A 19527-nucleotide genomic window follows, 5' to 3' on the forward strand; every position below is an offset into this window, starting at 1 on the left:
TCTTAAGCCTCCCTAAATAATTTTATATTTTTTATTGATTTTTTTTATTGATTAAAAAAAAAATTCTGAACATTTAAGCCTTTTTGCTTGCAGTGGCATGCAATACGGGAAAACATTTAATTTTCTTATTATTACAACCAGTGCCGTCATTAGGCCTATTTTAAAAAATGGCCTAAAATGGTCTTAAGCCTCCATAAATAATTTGATATTTTGTATTGATTTTTTAATATTTTTTTAATTTTTTCTGAGCATTTAAGCCTTTTTTTTGCTTGCAGTGGCATGCAATACGGGAAAACATGTAATTTTCGTATTATTACAACCAGTGGCGTCATTAGGTCTATTTTAAAAAATGGCCTAAAATGTTCTTAAGCCTCCCTAAATAATTTTATATTTTTATTGATTTTTTATTTTTTTATTTTTTTCTGAGCATTTAAGCCTTTTCTTTTGCTTGTTATATCCTGGTTCTTGTTTCTTATTTGTTTTTGGGATTTTTTTAAATGTCTACTACATTCATTCATATCCTGTGCATCTCCAAGGGGCTAAGCCCCCCCCCCCCCCCCCATTTGTCCTCAGAACCCAGTGACGCCCCTGATTACAACTATGAACAAATAGTGTAAACCGACACGTTTATGATGATTCACTGTCTGCTGTGATGTTTACGTCTTGTCAGTGATGACTCTGGCTGGATCTGGTTTGGTATCTTCAAGATCAGGGCTGGGAAAAACCCTCTCTTGTAGAATTTTGGTCAGGCAGGAAGCAGAAGGCAACTCAAAACATGGAATGTATGATTGTAGGAACGTTGAGATAATCAGATGATAACAAGGAAAAAAAGGGAATAATTCACTTTGGATGGAAATGTTTTCAGATACTGTACTTTTTAAGTGTAGTCCGACGTCAGCTGGGATAGGCTCCAGCATACCAATGCGACCCTAGTGAGGATAAGTGGTGTAAAAAATGGCTGCTGTTGTCCATCCGTCCATTTTCTATACCACGTATCTTCACTTGGGGTCGCAGGTATGCTATTTTTAGATCCAAAATTCCCCAAAAAGGTGCAGTTTTCCTTAAAGTGCAAATACGCACTTGAAGGATGACAGTTTTCATCACCTTTGAAATGACTGCTGTCAATCATCCATCTTATTTGAGTCAGGGATTCTCCCCGTCTCAAGTATTGTGTTGGACTAATCCTTCAGACTCTTGTGTCGCTCTTCGGGAGACCGCCATTGAAATGCGGAAAGGGAATATCTGAGGCCCTGAAAAGGTGATCCAGTAGGAACCGGTGTGCCGGACCGCGGGTGGGAACCTTGCATTTCTCCATAAGAATGCAGTCATTTCCATGCGAGGCCATCTTTAAGGCGGGGGTCGATTACCAGCACAATGGACCCGCAGATGGCTGTTCCTGGATCACAGCAGGGTGCCTTGCTCGGGGGGAAGAGTTACGGGTCGGGGCAGGTCACCCAGGGTTGCTTGCACCCGTTTCCTTTCGTCATTCGCTTCAACTGACGATAGTCTCGCTATCGATAAAATCACTGAGTCAAGTCAAACCGCGAGACGCATGCAAATGAACGAAAGCCGTGCCGTTATGACTGGCGGGGGGGGGGGGTTAGAACTAATTTCCACATAATTTCGCCCGTGACCTTACTTATACAGAAACCAGGTTTGTGGTTTCATGGTAAAGGTTTCGTACCTTCACTCTTCTTTTTTACTTGCATGTGTTCCTCAACATAGTCAACATTTTTGCTCAAACTGTTTATTCATTCATTTATTTTGTACCGCTTATACTCACAAGGGTCACTGAGGGGGTGCTGGAGCCTACCCCAGCTGTCTTGTACACCCTGGACTGGTGGCCAGCCAATCACAGGGCACATATAGACAAACAACCATTCACACTCACATTCATACCGATGGACAATTTGGAGTGGCTAATTAACCTAGCATGTTTTTTTTGGAATGTGGGAGGAAACCGGAGTACCCGGAGAAAACCCACGCATGCACAGGGAGAACATGCAAACTCCACACAATGTGTGATGGCCGAAGGGTGGGATTGAACTCGGGTCTCCTAGCTGTGAGGTCTGCGTGCTAACCACGCGAACACTGTGCCTTTATTTTTATTTTTATTTTTATTTTTATTTTTATTTTTATTTTTATTTTTATTTTTATTTTTATTTTTATTTTTATTTTTATTTTTATTTTTATTTTTATTTTTATTTTTATTTTTTATTTTTTATTTTTTATTTTTTATTTTGAGTCGCTAATTAACGTAGCATGTTTTTTTTGGAATGTTTTTTGGAGAAAACCCACGCATGCACGGGGAGAACATGCAAACTCGGCGCAGAGATGGCCGAAGAGTGGGATCAAACTCGGGTCTCCTAGCTATGAGGTCTGCGTGCTAACCCCACGACCGTGCAGCCTACCATTACCATTAAAAAGAAAAAAACAAAACAAAACAAGTCAGCAGTCGTTTTACAGGACAAGGGTGTCCAAAGTGTGGCCCAAGAGCACATTGTAAATATATAATTTCAAAAGAAAAACTAAACAAACAAAAAAACACAAAAATGGGGAAAAAACATTTTTGTACAAGAATAAAGTCAAAAAATTTAGAGAAAAATTTTTGCATTTTCACAAAAATAATATAATTTTAGGAACAAAGTTGAAATATTTATGCCGCTTATCCTCATTAGGGTCATGGGGGCATGCTGGAGCTCGCTCTAATACACCACAAGGACGTAGTACACAATGGCGCTGACAAAAACCTGCCAATCGGTGAAAGGTGGTAGCGATGGAACGCTGTGTCTCCAGTTTTAACTTTCATCTCTAGTCTGTTCATCCCGGGAACGACACTTCCTCATTCTCATTCCAAGAACGCATGCGGGATGTATTCAGGGACACTCTGAACATCAGAAAACAGCTTCGTAATGCATGTGTGTGTATGTGTGAGTCTAGAAATAGGACTATAAAAAAAGTAAATTGACCTTAAATTACGTGATGTCTTTGAACTCAACACCTCATTGCTCATAATAACACAGTTTAATGTGTGATTCAAATGTTCTGCTATTTATTTATTCATTTATCTTTCTGTTTATTAAATAGTACAGTAGAAACGGCACAGTTCAGACAAGGGTGACTCCGGGTGACCCCAATTATTTGGGGTCATACTTTGGGGTTCGCTCCAGAGTCAGTATTGTTCATACAGCGGAGCATGCTGGTCTTTTTCCTCCACTTCATGGCGCACTGAGAGACGCTAATAATGTAATGGCAGCTTCACCGAGTGTAGGAGTGAGAGACACAAAGAGTGGGAGAGGTCACGTGTGTTTTCCGTGTCTGGTGTCATGTTAAGTGCCTCTCGGGAAAAGCCTTCATCCCGACACTTTTACCTCTCACGCAGCACATGGCTACTACCGGCGAGGATGCATCTGATGTTGGTTGTCGGTAGTGTGTGTGTCGGTACCAGTGGCGCCATTTGGCATATTTTCTGGGGGCTTCAGACCCCCCTAAAAAATTTGATATTTTTTATTGATATTTTTTTTCTGAGCATTTAAGCCTTTTTTTTTTGCTTGCAGCAGCATGCAATGCGGGAGAACATTTTATTTTCTTATTATTACAACCAGTGGCAACATTAGGCTTATTTTTAAAAAATGGCCTAAAATGTTCTTAAGCCCTCCTAAATAATTTTATATTTTTTATAGATTTTTTAAAATATTCTTTTATAGATTTTTTTTATTTTTTACAAAAAAAAATCTCTGACAAATTTCATATAATAGTGCAAAAGCAGGCTAATAAACAAGCCAATAAGCAGCCTACTACTACTAGTAGTAGTAGGTTACTAGTAGTAGTGGTAGTAATAATCAGAAGAAGAAGAATGATGATGATTATTATTATTATTATTAACATTGTTCCGTTGAAGAACTACTTTACTGGCATAGTCACACCTCGACACAGCACACCAGCTAGCTACTAGCCGAATAATTGTCACAATCGAAAAAATGCCAATCATTTTAAATTAATTTATGTTCTTTTGTTCAATTTAAAGTACTACTGCTAAGCACAAAAAAGTTTCATCTTTGACAATAATTAGCAGTATTTTGGGGGATCATGCGTTGTGTGTTCCACTTGGTCTGTGGTGTAGTCCCCATCTTTTTCTTTGAAGCAGAACCGGGTCTGGTTTCTTACGGATTAAAGATAAGATAAGCCTTTATTAGCCCCGCAAGAGGAAATTCCACAAATAGCAATATGTGTGTGTATATACAGTATATAATATATCATATATAATAAACAGTTTTATCAATGTGGCCCCTAATCCTGCATCATAATGTTTCATTTGATATATGGAATACTCAAGCCATGACCCACAAATTGCGCCCAGGCCGCCTTTTGGACACAACATGAATCATGAAGACATCCCAGACGTGTTTATTTTATTGGATTTGTGGATTCATGCTAGACGGTGACCCATAATTCTGATTATAATTTGTCTGATTCAGCATTTGTCACCTGTTTACTCGTCTTTTTACAATTTTTGTGTGTGGATTTATGCCTGTTGGGGACATCCCAGGCAAAAGAACATGTTTTATTGTCATATGTGCATTAAAACATAGTACTTTTTTACAGTACAAAAATACACAGTTAAGAGGGGAGGTGGGTGATACCACACAGTTTGATATCAAGTCAATACAGGGACAGTATCACCCAGCAATGATTTTAGGAAAACAAAAACCAAACAAAAAAAATGTCAGAAGGCTAATTAAATTAATACAATTAGACAAAACAAAATTTATTTTACATACAATTGTTTTAGTAAAATAAAGTCAATAAGCCAAAAAAAAACCATTCAAATTCTTCAAGACTTATCCTTTGAGCTTGTAAAAAAATGACAGGAAAAATACACACACGGTTTCTGATGCACAGATAATATGGAGGCAAGTATACATCGTTACCTTTGGTGTCCTCTGCCATCACACGTGTTAATTAGCATGGGAAACATTAGTTTTGCTTCCAACGCAGATCTGTCATATTTAAAGCAAGAAGCTAGGCTATACAGGTGGGCTGTATCTGGTATCTAAAAATCATTTGGTGTCCTGTCATCACACATGTTAATTAGCGTGGAAAACATCAGTTTTGCTTCCATCGCAGACCTGTAGTATGTAAAGCAAGAAGCTAGGCTATACAGGTGGGCTCTATTGGTATCTATAACTCATTTGGTGTCCTGTCATCACACGTGTTAATTAGCATGGGAAACATTAGTTTTGCTTCCAACGCAGATCTGTCATATGTAAAGCAAGAAGCTAGGCTATACAGGTGGGCTGTATCTGCTATCTAAAAATCATTTGGTGTCCTGTCATCACACGTGTTAATTAGCGTGTGAAACATCAGTTTTGCTTCCAACGCAGACCTGTAGTCTGTAAAGCAAGAAGCTAGGCTATACAGGTGGGCTCTATTGGTATCTATAACTCATTTGGTGTCCTGTCATCACACGTGTTAATTAGCGTGTGAAACATCAATTTTGCTTCCAACGCAGACCTGTAGTATGTAAAGCAAGAAGCTAGGCTATACAGTTGGGCTGAATCTGGTATCTAAAAATCATTTGGTGTCCTCTGTCATCACACGTGTTAATTAGCATGTGAAACATTAGTTTTGCTTCCAACGCAGATCTGTCATATGTAAAGCAAGAAGCTAGGCTATACAGGTGGGCTGTATCTGCTATCTAAAAATCATTTGGTGTCCTGTCATCACACGTGTTAATTAGCGTGTGAAACATCAGTTTTGCTTCCAACGCAGACCTGTAGTATGTAAAGCAAGAAGCTAGGCTATACAGGTGGGCTCTATTGGTATCTATAACTCATTTGGTGTCCTGTCATCACACGTGTTAATTAGCGTGTGAAACATCAGTTTTGCTTCCAACGCAGACCTGTAGTATGTAAAGCAAGAAGCTAGGCTATACAGTTGGGCTGAATCTGGTATCTAAAATCATTTGGTGTCCTCTGTCATCACACGTGTTAATTAGCATGGGAAACATTAGTTTTGCTTCCAACGCAGATCTGTCATATGTAAAGCAAGAAGCTAGGCTATACAGGTGGCCTGTATCTGGTATCTAAAAATAATTTAGTGTCCTGTCATCACGCGTGTTAATTAGCGTCTGAAACATCAATTTTGCTTCCAACGCAGACCTGTAGTATGTAAAGCAAGAAGCTAGGCTATACAGGTGGACTGTATCTGATATCTAAAAATCATTTGGTGTCCTGTCATCACACGTGTTAATTAGCGTGTGAAACATCAGTTTTGCTTCCAACGCAGACCTGTAGTATGTAAAGCAAGAAGCTAGGCTATACAGTTGGGCTGAATCTGGTATCTAAAAATCATTTGGTGTCCTGTCATCACACGTGTTAATTATAATTAGCGTCTGAAACATTCATTTTGCTTCCAACGCAGACCTGTCGTATGTAAAGAAAGAAGCTAGGCTATACAGGTGGGCTGTATCTGGTATCTAAAAATTATTTGGTGTCCTGTCATCACACGTGTTAATTATAATTAGCGTCTGAAACATAAGTTTTGCTTCCGACACAGACCTGTCGTATGTAAAGCAAGAAGCTAGGCTATACAGTTGGGCTGAATCTGGTATCTAAAAATCATTTGGTGTCCTCTGTCATCACACGTGTTAATTAGCATGGGAAACATTAGTTTTGCTTCCAACGCAGATCTGTCATATGTAAAGCAAGAAGCTAGGCTATACAGGTGGCCTGTATCTGGTATCTAAAAATCATTTAGTGTCCTGTCATCACGCGTGTTAATTAGCGCGTGAAACATCAATTTTGCTTCCAACGCAGACCTGTAGTATGTAAAGCAAGAAGCTAGGCTATACAGGTGGACTGTATCTGATATCTAAAAATCATTTGGTGTCCTGTCATCACACGTGTTAATTAGCGTGTGAAACATCAGTTTTGCTTCCAACGCAGACCTGTAGTATGTAAAGCAAGAAGCTAGGCTATACAGTTGGGCTGAATCTGGTATCTAAAAATTATTTGGTGTCCTGTCATCACACGTGTTAATTATAATTAGCGTCTGAAACATTCATTTTGCTTCCAACGCAGACCTGTAGTATGTAAAGAAAGAAGCTAGGCTATACAGGTGGGCTGTATCTGGTATCTAAAAATCATTTGGTGTCCTGTCATCACACGTGTTAATTATAATTAGCGTCTGAAACATAAGTTTTGCTTCCGACACAGACCTGTCGTATGTAAAGCAAGAAGCTAGGCTATACTGGTGGGCTGTATCTGGTATCTAAAAATCATTTGGTGTCCTGTCATCACACGTGTTAATTATAATTAGCGTCTGAAACATTCATTTTGCTTCCAAAGCAGACCTGTCGTATGTAAAGAAAGAAGCTAGGCTATACAGGTGGGCTGTATCTGGTATCTAAAAATCATTTGGTGTCCTGTCATCGCAATTGTTATCACTGAGTGCAAGGCTGGATGTGAGTCAGGTTTAGAGAATGTGTCATATGCAGTATATGAACAGCAAACACTGATATTTGTGAAAAGTGAAAAAAACAGCCCGGGGTTTGTGAAGCAGCTCCCCACATATCCTTAGACCCAGACCTTTAGGGTCCATGTGGGCACGCTGGTCCTAGGAGAACCTGCTTTTAGATGAACCGAAGAGGAGGAATTGGGTATTTGATGGCTGCGGAGCGTGGATGTGATAAACATCCCGAGCAGGGGGATCTCCATCCATCCAGGAGTGGGTTCTTCATGCTTCAGCGGTGAGGTCATGAGGAAAAAGCCCACTTGAGCTGACTGGAGGAACACATCCAGATATCACGTGATTGCAATTCCACGTGACTCATCAGGTTCTTCCTCCTTTCAATCCAAAATGGCTGATCATTTATCAAGCCAGGAACATGACTTTGGTCTCAAGCGTGCCAAATCCCAGTGTCTTGTGTTGTGGGGCTGTTATGTTAGGTGTGAACTTGTGTCCTCGCGCAGCGTTGGGTAACACTAGCGCTTGCCTAAGCTAGTTGTTGTGATGGTGTCGTAACCAAGCTGTCATGTGAGCCCTTGTTCTCCAGCATCACCCTGCTTTGGACCTCAGGGTGTGTGTGTATATATGTGTGTGTGTATATGTGTGTGTGTGTGTGAATACCAACGGAGGTGGCAGCCTTCAAGAAGGAGCACACAGGTCAGAGGTGACCTCTGACTCACGGCCTGTGGAATTTAGGTTTTTATAAAATAAACACAGGATGCCGACGCATCAAACACACGCGCACGGAGGCTCCGCAAACAGCAGCAGGAAATGGTCGTTTCTTTTAAAAAAAAAAAAAACACGGAGACGGAGATAGCGGCCTGCAATAAACCTTCACAGCGCTTTTTGGGCTCCAGGAAGCTGAGACATGGAGGCTCGTTATTATTATTGATTAACTCAGACCAGGGGTCTCAAACATGTGGCCCGCAGGACACTAGTTTGAGGCCCCCGCCTTGATATGAAAGTTTAATGTTAGTGCGGCCCGCGCAAGTTTGATATGAATGCTGTATGGTATCATGTACCCAGAAAAAATGATTACGTTTGATTCATGTTCATGTTAAAGGTTAAATAACTGTTAATAGTTATCCTCCCTATCCGTGTGGAAGTGGTAAGTTTTTGGCTATTTAAGTTGAAAGGAAATAACTTGAAGGCTACCGTTTAGGTGGCTAGCTCTCTAGTTTGCGAGTTAGCATGTGTCTCAAGACCCTGCAGTTGCGCAATATGTTGTAAATAAAAAGAGTATAAATGTGACTATAGTCGTGTTTTGTCATGTCTACAGGGCTCTAATAATGCTTTGTTCATTTTAATCTGAAAAAAATCATTTGTCTACCCACCAACTATATGTGGTTTCTTAAGTTTTTATTATTTGCCCTTTTATTATTATTATTATTATATTTATTTATTACTGATTGATTGATTTTCTTTATTCTTGATTTGTTTATTTATTTTTCAGACATTTGAACCTCGAAAATACCCCCCCTCCAAATTTTTTTTTTTTATAAAAACCCATCTCCGGTGCCGCTTTAATTATACATAATTTAAAACATTAAAAATAATAATAAAAAAAAAAAAGTTCTTTTTTTCCCCATATTCTACTGTTGACTGTACATTCATACATCATGTAACCTTGAAACCCCCCCCCAAAATTTTTTTTATAAAAAGCCATCTCAGGTGCCGCTTTAATTATTCATAATAAAAAATAATAATAATAAAAAATAATAAAACAATCATAATAACTTCCTTTTTTCCATATTCTACTATTGACTGTACATTCATACATCATGTAATACATTATACAGTATATGGGCTTGTGTATATCGTCGTTTTATCAATGAAACAGCAGTTTTAGCTGAACAATTTGACAAAAGCATCCTTTTAGTAACTTTGACACCTGTACCTCAAAAAATACCCCCCCCCCCAAAAAAAAAATATATATATATAAAAAGCCATCTCAGGTGCCGCTTTAATTATTCATAAAAAAATAATTTAGTGGAATTAAATAAAAAAAAATATTGAAAAATTGAAAAGTGTTCCATGTGCTTCCCCCCCAGCATGACAGTATGACCACCAACAAAATAAATAGCTTCATTAGAAGCTACATTTTGGAGCAATCCAGCCAGTCCGTGGGAGGGGGGGGGGTGACCCTTGCAGGATGACGGACAGATCTGAAGTATTTTGCATGGAAGAATGCGCAGACATGATCAAGTCAAGATGTTGCCATGTTGGGAAAGTCATAGACAGCAGCTTATTACACATTTTTATATTTTTATATTTGCACCCTTTTCACCACAGTGTCTTGGAAAAATTACTGTAAAAAAATTTTAAAAATTAAAACATTTTTGAAATATGTGCATTGGGGTGGGTGCTGTAATACTTTCTGATATTAAACTTTACAAATTAATAGATTTTTTTTTTTTACTTTATTCAACCAAGTTAAATAATAATAATAATTAAAAAAATTGAGAATAAAAAGACCTTCTAACATATTAAAACCATATTGTACAAACATGAAATAGCATTAAATAAAACAATTACGAGCTTTTCAGGATTTAAATATTGCATTTATTTATACAACATAAAAAATCATCAACCACTGAAATCCATGAGTATTTTCCTTCAAATATAGTTTACAAATACAAACATACACATACGTATATATTATTCATTTATTTGTGTGTGTTACCACATGATAATAACCCATAATAATAATAATGAGGCAATAACCCATACCACGTGGCACTGCATGATTTAGCATACAAAACATTAATAAGCCATTTTTTTCAAGTTGAGGATTTTCCAGAAGTACATAAATAGCTCACAAAGCTATAAAAGCAATATTTGACAATGATAACAGTACCGTGTATTACAATGATTAATATACACAAATAAGTCATACTCACAGGTTAACCAATCCCGTACTTTTTTATCCGTTTTGACAAAAACCCTTTGAGTGCTAACACCGAGAACCAGCCCCGCCGAGTCCGGGGCATGGAGAACTTGGAGAACTGCGGCTTTTTGCGGCGTTAGCTGGTGAACACGGCCACGGGCTCGTGACTCAGCATTGCTCATCGTGTCGGAGATGAGTCGCCCGCCATTTCTGAAAAGGCTTTTTTTTTTCACCCCCCCCCCCCCCCCTTTTGTCTGCTTGAACTTGTTTTCTAGTCATTATTTGGTGCAAAGTCTCGGCTTTCTGTGAGGTGACCTTGTGTGATGTTGAAAGGATGATCCGAGTACTGTTTTTTTTTTTTTTTTTTAGTAACAAATCCAAATATGATAGATAATAATGTCATGTACAGATAAAAAAAAATGGCAAATAATTCCTGGTTGATGTGTTTCTGTTGGTGTTATTGTTTTAAATGAAACAATATAGAGTCTTGAACCAGTCATGATGTGCTAAATATATATATATCACTATATTAACAGTTACTATGGTACCCATTATGTCATTGTATGGTCATATCAACTTGTACTTTGGTACATGGCAAAAAATAAATACAAATTTTAAAAAATACAAAAAAAATACTAAAAGGAGTAGGTAGAAGCAAAGCTTATTAAATCCTACCCCTCCATGTAATACTTTTTCAATCAGTAACTGTTACATTTGTTCACTTCCTGCTTTCCTAATATAATTTAATTTAAGTTTTTTGTATTTTTAAAAAAAAAAAAACCTTAAACTGTATTATTGAAAGCAGGAAGTGAACAAATCTAACAGTTTCTGATTGTAAAAGTACCAGATGGAGGGGTAGGATTTAATAAGCTTTGCTTCTTCCTACTCCTTTTGGACATGTGGAACTGTGAACTGATTATGTGATGCATTCAATTGTAATCTGATGCATGTTCAAATGAAATTCAACCATAACCATTACCATAACACCTGAATGGTACGATTATGGTAGGGTTTTATTTGTGGCTCGAAAAGGAGCAGGAAGAAGCTGATCTTATTTTAATTCTACCTAACCCTTATAATTCAGTCTTTTGATATTTTATTTGAATTTGGCCATTTTGCATTTTGTTCTCTTCCTGTGTGAGAGGAATTGAACGTGTTAAAAAAATGGATCAAGAAGCATCAGGAGTGTATAATTTAAGCATGAAATAACAATTACTGAATTCGGCATAGTTGATATTATTTTTAGGTTATTAGTCAAGAGTATTTGGTAATGGTAATGGTTGAATTTCATTTGAACATGCATCAGATTACAATTGAATGCATCACATAATCAGTTCCCAGTTCCACATGTCCAAAAGGAGTAGGAAGAAGCAAAGCTTATTAAATCCTACCCCTCCATCTGGTACTTTTACAATCAGTAACTGTTACATTTGTTCACTTCCTGCTTTCCATAATACAGTTTTTTTTTGTTTGTTTTTTTTTTACATAATGTGAAGTACATTATTTATAGTAACTGTTACATTTGTTCACTTCCTGCATTTCTAATATATATTTTTTTACATTATTTTTTACAGAATTTCATTTGAACATGCATCAGATTACAATTGAATGCATCAAATAAATCAGTTCACAGTTCCACATGTCCAAAAGGAGTAGGATCAGTAACTGTTACATTTGTTCACTTCCTGCTTTCCATAATACAGTTTAAGTTTTTTTTTGTTTTTTTGTTTTTTTTTAATAATGTACCTTGTACCGAAGTACGAGGTACAAAAAAAATACAAAAAACTTAAATTAAATTATATTAGGAAAGCAGGAAGTGAACAAATGTAACAGTTAGTGATTGTAAAAGTACCAGATGGAGGGGTAGGATTTAATAAGCTTTGCTTCTTCCTACTCCTTTTGGACAAGAGAGGTGATTTCATAATTAAAGTTGTAAATTATTTTTGAATATGCAGTATTTTTTCTAGTAATTGTATTTTCAGTGTGACCCTAATGGTAATGATGCAGGTCATGTTTTTTTTTTTTTTTTTTTTTTTTTTTAAAATAACACCCGGTCGGACTTTGGGCCCCAGAGCTAGGCGTGTACGGACGTGGGAAGACACGGAAACGACCTTTGGAGAAATTGATCAGCTATAAAATATCAAGCTTCCTGGTTTCCTGTTCCTCCTCAACACGAAGTTGTACCATTGAAGAATACTTGTAGGAAGTATTTTTGGTTATATTTGTTCAGTGATTAATCACAAACTCCATGTTGGGGATGGGCCGACCATTCGCTCTTCGGGGGAATTCTTTTTTCTTCTCGATGTGAGGCGATTAGAAGAGGGCGGGTGTTTGGTAGTGTGCTAAATCTTGTAAAGGGTTTCCTAATATGGGCCGTCTTACAGGAGCGCCCTCCCCCACCGCACCCTCCCCCGTGTGGACCGCCGCCCCCCCGCCCAGGTTCCAGCCAGTGATGACACAGCTCGGTACGACTCACTTCCCCATTAATTGGCTGAAACCAGTTCTGACAGGAACCGCCTGCGATAAATGTGAGAGTTCTGAGAAGTCATTCAGTTCTCCTCGCTGCAGCGGCAGAGGAGGCACGGCGAGGGAGTTGAACGGGTTCATCTGCGTGTGTGTGTGTGTTTGTGTGTGTGTGTGTGTGGAGAGGGAGAGAGAAAGCGTGAGGAAGCTGAGTTTATGTGAGACAGGAAAGCAGAGTGTGAGAATGTGGCCACCATTTTTAGACCAGATAACTTTAGATTTTTTGTGCTTTTTGTTATTATTATTATTATTATTTTTCTTTGTGTGTTTAATGTGTGTGATTGCGCTCTCCCAGCAACGGTACCGGATAGGACAGCACGCCTACCCCCTTTGTGGTTGCCGGTGAGTAACAAAGATGTGACGTGATTCGGCGTCCCCTCGCCGTCCCCGCCGCCGCCGCCCATTTAACCTCCACCTCTCTCCTCTTCTTCTTCTCTCCCATGTGTGTATGTGTGTGTGTGTTAAGCAGACTCGTATCCGGGGGCTGGGCTGGGCTGGGTGCGGCACTGCAGAAAAAGCCTTCAAGGGAGCGCTCGGGGGGCCTCCGGAGGGCCAAGCCGGAGAGGGGATCCCGACTGTAAGTACGCTGGCGGCGGTGAAGGGGGGGGGCGTTGACCCCCCCACCAACCCCCAACCCCCCCAACACACAACCCCCTACCTCAAGCCACCCCCCCCCCTCAGCTCACTGCCTCTATTCATTCACATGTGCGTGCCGAGGAAGGAATGTTGCCCCCTCACTTTAGCCTCTTTCACTCGCTCTCTCTCTACTTCTACACAATTCCGGGTTGCGTCTTCGGTTGGATGGTAAAGAAACGCTGATGTTGTACAGTAGAACACCACGGAGGGTGGGTGGATGGGTGGAGAAAATGGGGGGGGGTGGGTGGTTGTATCGACTACTATTGCGTGCTGACTCACGCTCACGTATAGCGAGCATGGTCCCTCCCTCCCCATGTGCGTCTCACATCTTGCACTCTGTGCCCCGCCTGAACTCAGCACTCAATGTAGACCGGGGCGGGGGCGGGGGGGGGCAGCCACCCTAAACCCCCCCACCCACCACCTCCACCAGTGACAATCCATCAAAACCTCCCCGTCTAGAACAAAAAGAGTCAGTTGTAGCTGCAGCCGATGTCCTTCTTTAAAGGTTTTTTTTTTTACGGGCTTACTTGGAATTTTTTTTTTTTTTTTTTTGGGGGGGGGGGGACTTTAAGTTCCATAAAGACAGATTAAGGCATTTTGAAGAACAATGTTCCTTTTTTCTTGTAACTGGACCCTGCTGCAGTTACAGGAGAGCGGCGAGGCAATTTAACTCACAGGGCCCGGGGGTGGGTGGGTGGTGGGGGGTCAGCGGGGGCGTTCCGAGGGAGGACGGGTGGGGGGTTGCGACGTGTTTTATTACCCCTGATCTCTATCTGTCCTGCACATGGAGCCGGATTCCTTGCTCGTCCGGCCGGCCGGCCTACAACACAGTGAGTAGCGAGCGTGGTTGGGGTCTTAGGTCGGGGGCGGCGGGTGGCGGTGGTGCCACCGAGATCAGTCGTCAGGGGGAGGAGAATCTGGACGTCTGGAGATGTTTGTGGTCACCTCGCTTCCCGTGGGAGTGACAAGGAAAAGGAGCATCCGGTTAACTTCTGGTCGGTACTCCGGAGCGCCGGGAATCATCCCCTTGTCATTTTGTTAACCATTTATTGGTATTCCGGGTTAGTTTCATGAGACGTGGAAGTGTTTGCACAAGATCTCAAGTCATCTGCCGGGAAGATGCTGTTCAGGACGCCGGGAGTCTGCTCCTCTAAGTGCTCTTTAGAAGTCACGTCGATACCTTTTTGGAGGAGAAGACGCTAAAAATGTGAGTGAATGATTCCGGCTCGATTCCTTTGTCTGCCCTTATTGTTCCGTCGGCAGGAAGAGCATGAGTCAGCTTACCAGATGCACGCATGTATTGAATCAGACAAGAGATGGTGTTCGCACGGTGTCTTTTTAATGTTTGCTCATTTTCCACGTAGACACATGGATGAGTTTTTTTTAGGCACCTCTTAATTCCGTTTTTTTTTTTTTTTTTTTTTTTTACTACAATGTCTTTTTAATGTTCTATTTTATCCCGCGCTACGCCGGACTGAGCGCAAAAGGAGGAGGGGAGGGAGAGTAAAAAAAAAAAAAAAAGCCTCCAGCGCGCAGAGAAAAGCGTCTGCTGTGCCGTTACCTCAGCTGAACCCTGAAATGAACCCGTTGCACCGCCTTCAGTCGCAGCGCCAGGAAGACGATTCACGATTCGAAAACAGCCAAACAGAGAAGGTACTGTCGAACGGGGGGGGGGGCATTTCCCATCTCTCGACACTTTTTTCCACCCTGCCAGGAGGATTATTATTATTAGGCTTTGTTCCGGTCCCACTTCCTCGCCATCATCGTCGTGGTCGTGGTCGTCCACGCTGTCCTGTCACATAGCTTATCAGACTGGTGTTGGCTGTTTAAGATTGTAAGGCGACAACAGTCTGTAGGCTGTCTGACATTTCGGGGCTCCTTCATCTGACCGGCCATCCTGTTTTTTTTTTTTTTTTTTTTGTCTTTGTCTTTGGCGAGCATCAGTTCCCATTTCAGGGTGGGCGTGATACCGTGATACTTCCCTTTATCCCAACCGCCTGTGAAGATGGCTTTATTGTTGATGACGTGAGAGGCGTTTTTTTTTTTTTTTTTTTTTATGTGGAAGCGTGCATTCATGTGTGTGTGTGTGTGTGTGTGTGTGTGTGTGTGATATCTGTGTCTTCTTGAATTTCCATAGACTCCAAAACAGTACACACCTCATTGCAACACATGCTATTGTGACAGCAGGTCATTTTTACTTGTGACACTTCCCCGACAAAGTCACCTCTTTTTTTTTTTTTTTTTTGCTTCATTGCTGCATTTTATTGGAAAAAAACTTCATAAAAGTGTATAAAAATGTATCTTTTTTTCCATTGTGTAAATGTGTCACATTGCACCTGAGCCATGACTTAATCTGGTTTGTTTTTCCCTTCAATTCCAATAAAGAGTGCTTCAAAAAAAAAAAAAAAAAAAAAAAAAAAGAATCAGTTCATTTTGTTTCAAGTGTCGACCGCACAGAGTCGGAGTTGACCCCGAAGCCTCTCAAGAATCTCACATGTCGGCCAAGAAAGGACGAGGAGGATCCATCACAACGGTTCTAATGTTTCACATTCAAGCGCTTATCGTATTACTGATTTGCTCGGCCCCACGCTGACATCATCTCCGGTTTTAGACGGCAAGCGCCGGGAATGATGCCACTTTACGCTCTTAAATGTTCATACGCCAGAGATTACAGTTATTTTATTGATTTTTTTTTTTTTTTATGATGCGATATCGATTTCTTTCGGTATGCGACATATATGTTATGGGGGGGTGTTCAAAGTGCAAAAAAATACAATTAAAATTAAACAGGAAGAATTTTTTTCAGGAATATTTTGACTTGAATATTCTAACTTTATTGTGCTATCACAAGAATAATATTAGCACAATAAAGTTAGAATATTCAAGTCAAAATATGACAAGATTAATGTCGTATTGGGAGGGAAAAAATATTTTTTAAGTTGAAATATTAAAGAAGAGCGGCACTATCGCAAGAATAATATTAGCACAATAAAGTTAGAATATTCAAGTCAAAATATGACAAGATTAATGTCATATTGTGAGGAAAAAAAATTTTCAAGTTGAATTTTTAAGTTGAAATATTAAAGAAGAGCGGCACTATCACAAGAATAATATTAGCACAATAAAGTTAGAATATTCAAGTCAAAATATGACAAGATTAATGTCGTATTGGAAGGGAAATTTTTTTTTAAAGTTGAAATATTAAAGAAAAGGATGTTAATTGAATATGTTATATTAGAATATGCAAATGTTTTTGATGTTTTTTTATGATACAATATCAATTTCTTTCAGTATGCAACATATATGTTATGGGGGGTGTTCAAAGTGCAAAAAAATACAATTAAAATTAAACAGGAAGAGCGGCACTATCACAAGAATAATATTAGCACAATAAAGTTAGAATATTCAAGTCAAAATATGACAAGATTAATATCATATTGTGAGGGAAAAAATTTTTTTTAAGTTGAAATATTAAAAGGATGTTATTTGTCCTGAAGTCATAATATTGGAATATTGGGATTGAACTCCTAGCTGTGTGGTCTGTGCGCTAACCACTGGACAACCGTGCAGCCCAGAGTGGTTCCAGTCAACTAGAATAGAAGTGGCACCTTAAAGGTGCCATGTTCACATTATGTAAATATCAATATTTGCCCGCCTGAAGGTTTCTCGTTTATGCGTAATCCTTGAACATTGTCAATATTGTATCAGGATGGGTTACCAAACTTTTATATCGCTCTTCAAGCATGACAGCGTGAAACGCTGCAATGAATTTCAACTCAAGGAACAATAAGGAGGGCAGCACGGTGGTCTAGTGGTTAGCGCGCAGACCTCACAGTTCAATTCCACCCTCGGCCATCTCTGTGTGGAGTTTGCATGTTCTCCCCGTGCATGCGTGGGTTTTCTCCGGGTACTCCGGTTTCCTCCCACATTCCAAAAAAAAACATGCTAGGTTAATTAGCGACTCCAAATTGTCCATAGGTATGAATGTGAGTGTGAATGGTTGTTTGTCTATATGTGCCCTGTGATTGGCTGGCCACCAGTCCAGGGTGTACCCCGCCTCTTGTATTTTGTTGTTACTGATTACTGCAACATTTCACCTGGTGATATGAGTTGCACAAACATCAGCGGTGCAACGGAAAAGCCACCTTTCATGGCAAGAGAGCACGCCGTTCCATTCTCAGGAAGGACATCCGGCCAAAGCCATTCATGCGATTGACTGACCACGGCGACCCCTCACAAGGGAAAAGCCCGAAAGTAAAAAAAAAAAAAATGTGAGTGGCACCATGTGACTCGATTATCTTCGACACAAAAGATGGGCCTGCGGTACACATCGTGCCTCACCTTGCTTCTCCATTTCTCCTTTGTTGTTGCAGGAGTTTTGCCAGGGAACGTGCGTCATCCAGGTGTGTCCTGAACACACGGGATGTGGTGAAAACTTTGGTGAGATTAGGGAACACAATAAGGTATGCCTCGGAGCGGAGTGGGTGTAGAATACTCCAAATGTACTGTGTGATGACACACGCTGGTGACGCACACATCTTGAGTTTGACCTGTTTGACGACAGGAAGCGCCGACCGGAGTCATGACGCCGTGCCGTTGAAGCGATGGGAGTCGTCCATATGCACCGCTGCAATGCTAGGAATGTGTGTTGATATATACGTAGCGGCACACATGCAAATTAGGAAGGTCTGAATGTTCCCACAGGAGTCATGATGACCATTTTTTGTGGGATTACGGTATATACGCAAATGCCAAAAATAGTCCTATGTCACAATGTTAAAGAATCCTTTAAAAAATTCCTAGATCCAGACGATGATCCGGATCGCCCAAGAAATGTCATCAGTTTTTCCGTATCCCATTTCTGACCATTCCTAAAAATTTCTGCGCTCGCGTTCTGCGCTCGCGTTCTGCGCTCGCGTTCTGCGCTCGCGTTCTGCGCTCGCGTTTTGTGCTGCACTTGATGAAGGTATTTTACCACAGTGATATTTTGTTTTTGTTTTATTAAAAAAAGCAATGCGGTTAGTTTGGAGCTCGTTTTTGTCCCACTGGAAACACACAAGTGCGCACTTTTCATTATTATTTTTCAGTATTCATATATTTATATAATTATATCTTCTCCTCGTTTTGCGTTCTGCGCTCGCGTTCTGCGCTCGCGTTCTGCGCTCGTGTTCTGCGCTCGAGTTCTGCGCTCGCGTTCGGCGCTCGCATTCTGTGCTTGCGTTTTGCGCTGCACTTGATGAAGGTATTTTACCACAGTGACATTTTGTTTTTTGTTTTTTTTAAAAAAGCAATGTGGTTAGTTTGGAGCTTGTTTTTGTCCCACCAGGTTAGTTTGGAGCTCGTTTTTGTCCCACTGGAAACACACAAGTGCGCACTTTTCATTATTATTTTTCAGTATTCATATATTTATATAATTATATCTTCTCCTCGTTTTGCGCTCGCGTTTTGCGCTCGTGTTCTGCGCTCGCGTTCTGCGCTCGCGTTTTGCGCTCGTGTTTTGCGCTCGCGTTTTGCGCTCGCGTTTTGCGCTTGTGTTCTGCGCTCGCGTTCTGCGCTCGCGTTTTGCGCTGCACTTGATGAAGGTATTTTGTTTTATTAAAAAAAGCAATGCGGTTAGTTTGGAGCTTGTTTTTGTCCCACCGGGTTAGTTTGGAGCTTGTTTTTGGCCCACTGGAAACACACAAGTGCGCACTAACTTTTTCAAGTCTCACTGAACAATTTTGCTCCGTTGGTGCCAGTTATATATATTTATTTTTCATTATTATTTTTCAGTATTCATATATTTATATAATTATATCTTCTCGTTTTGCGCTTGCGTTCTGCGCTTGCGTTCTGCGTTTGCGTTCTGCGCTCGCGTCCTGCGCTCGCGTTTTGCGCTGCACTTGATGAAGGTATTTTACCACAGTGACATTTTGTTTTTTGGTTTTTTTTAAAAAAGCAATGTGGTTAGTTTGGAGCTTGTTTTTGTCCCA

At 40.2% G+C, this 19527-nt stretch overlaps 1 long non-coding RNA gene across 1 annotated transcript; it reads left to right on the forward strand.

Annotated features, from left to right (window-relative positions):
* Positions 1–12822: 12822 nt before the first annotated feature.
* Positions 12823–16383, forward strand: LOC144894553 (uncharacterized). The gene is made up of 3 exons (XR_013625174.1): positions 12823–13261; positions 13389–13496; positions 14622–16383. It is a non-coding gene; the product is annotated as an uncharacterized LOC144894553 (long non-coding RNA).
* Positions 16384–19527: the final 3144 nt, after the last annotated feature.

This window comes from Doryrhamphus excisus, linkage group LG21 (assembly GCF_037039965.1).
Source record: "Doryrhamphus excisus strain RoL-2023G ecotype Guam linkage group LG21, RoL_Dexc_Guam_v1.1, whole genome shotgun sequence".
Taxonomy (NCBI): Eukaryota; Metazoa; Chordata; class Actinopteri; order Syngnathiformes; family Syngnathidae; genus Doryrhamphus; species Doryrhamphus excisus.